Genomic DNA, 2500 nt, shown 5'->3' with positions numbered 1-2500 from the left:
CCGAGCATCAATGCCACAGAAAGTGCCGGGGCGCCAGCTGGAGCCATCATCCGACGTGCCATGGCTCTGGTCCCATGGTCTTCGCAACCGAGCATTCGTGACACCCGCGGGGCCAGGACACCAACCCTTCCGACACGAGCATTCGCGCATGTTCTTTGGCCACACAACGGCGCCAGCACGAGCAAAATCATCCGCGGTGCGGTGGCCTTGCACGGCCTTTTGTCTTTGGAACCAACCATCAGTGCCACGGGAAGTGCCGGAGTCCCGGCATCCGCGGTGCCAAGTCATTGCGCCCTTGGTCTCTGCAGCGGGGCATGCCGGGCACTCCCAACCATTGCAAGCAAGCAAGCAAGCAAGAAAGAAAGTAAGTAAGTAAGTAAGTATTACATATAGGGGCGGGACATGCGGGGAGATCTGCGAAACGTGCATTACGGGGCACACGCGTACCTACCGGGGCATACCGACCCCTATTGGGGCACACGTGTGCATATCGGGGCATACCGGGCCTATCGGGGCACACGCGTACATACCGGGGCATACCGAGCCCTACTGGGGCACACGTGCGCATATCGGGGCGTACCAAGCCTATCGGGGCATACGCATGTATCCCAAGGCATACCGAGTCTATCCGGGCATACGCGTTCATACCGGGGCGTAACGGGCCTATCGGGGCATACTTGGGCATATCCGGGCAAAAAATGCCCAAAACTTGCGCAACCTTGGCAACCGTGGTCCATTCCTCTCTATATGCCTAGCCTTGCCAACCGTGGTCCATTCCTCACTATATGCCATGGCCTTGTGCCCATGGTCTTCCCAAGACAGCGTCCAAGGCCCCCGGAAGGCCAAGGGAGCCCAACCCAGCAATGCCCTGCTATGGCAAGCCAAGGCCAAGCATTCCGGTGCCTATCCGGGCAAAAATGCAATTCCTCTCTATATGCCTAGCCTTGGCAACCGTGGTCCATTCCCCACCATATGCCATGGCCTTGTGCCCATGGTCTTCCCAAGACAGTGTCCAAGGCGCCCGGAAGGCCAAGGGAGCCCAACCCAGCAATGCCCTGCTTTGGCAAGCCAAGGCCAAGCATTCCGGTGCCTAACCTTGGCAACCGTGGTCCTTTCCTCACCATATGCCATGGCCTTGTGCCCATGGTCTTCGCAAGACATCGTCCAAGGCGCCCAAAAGGCCAAGGGAGCCCAACCCAGCAATGCCTTGCTAGGACAAGCCAAGGCCAAGCATTCCGGTGCCTATCCGGGCAAAAACGCCCAAAGCATGCCCATTCCTTAGCCTATCCAGGCAAAAACGCCCAAAATCTGCACATTCTAGTGCCTATCCGGGCAAAAACGCCCACCAGCATGCCACCCTCCTATAGGGTTTGCGCAACCAACCAGCCTAACCACCAGTGGCAACCAAAGGTGCTGTTAGCGACGACTTCTGAAGACGCAACGAGACGCGACGTGTTTGCGCCCAGACGCGACGAGACGATGCGGGATCTGCGCCCAAGAATGCCTAGACCCGTCGACTTGATGCGGGATCAGCTCGCCCAAGCATGCCTAGTGTGCAAGGCCTGTGTGCAAGGCTAGTGTCCAAGGCTAGTGTGCAAGGCTCATGTGGAACGCTAGTGCGCAAGGCTAGTGCCCAAGGCTTGTGTGCCAGGCCCGTGTGCAAGGCTAGTGTCCAGGGCTTGTGTGCATTGCTTGAGTGCAAGGCTTGTGTGCATTGCTCGAGTGCATGGCTTGTGTGCAAGGGTTGTGCGCAAGGCTAGTGTGCGGGGCTTGTGCGCATGGCTAATGTGCACGGCTTGTGTGCATGGCTACCGTGCAAGGCTAGTTTGCATGGCTAGGGTGCAAGGCTCGCATGCGAGGCTAGTGTGCAAGGCTGCGTGCAAGGGAAGCGTGCAGGGCGAGTGTGCGAGGCCACTGTGCACGGCGCCAGCACTAGCGAGCCATCATCCGCGTTGCCATGGCTCGCTTGGCCTTGGCTTGCCAGGCCCCGACACGAGCAATCGCGCATTTTCTTTGCAACCGACCATCAATGCCGCCCAACGGGGCCAGCACGAGCAGTCCTCCGCGGTCCCCTGGCCCTGCGCACGTTTGTCTTTGAAACCGAGCATCAATGCCACAGAAAGTGCCGGGGCGCCAGCTGGAGCCATCATCCGACGTGCCATGGCTCGCTTGGCCTTGGCTTGCCGGGCCCCGACACGAGCAATCGCGCATTTTCTTTGCAACCGACCATCAATGCCGCCCAACGGGCCAGCACGAGCAGTCATCCGCGGTCCCCTGGCCCTGCGCACGTTTGTCTTTGAAACCGAGCATCAATGCCACAGAAAGTGCCGGGGCGCCAGCTGGAGCCATCATCCGACGTGCCATGGCTCTGGTCCCATGGTCTTCGCAACCGAGCATTCGTGACACCCGCGGGGCCAGGACACCAACCCTTCCGACACGAGCATTCGCGCATGTTCTTTGGCCACACAACGGCGCCAGCACGAGCAAAATCATCCGCGGT

The sequence above is a fragment of the Tasmannia lanceolata genome, unplaced genomic scaffold, assembly GCF_043159265.1.
Source record: "Tasmannia lanceolata isolate RefF3 unplaced genomic scaffold, GAP_Taslan_0.1 ptg000439l, whole genome shotgun sequence".
NCBI classification, from domain to species: Eukaryota; Viridiplantae; Streptophyta; class Magnoliopsida; order Canellales; family Winteraceae; genus Tasmannia; species Tasmannia lanceolata.
Note: the sequence above shows the minus strand (reverse complement) of the source record.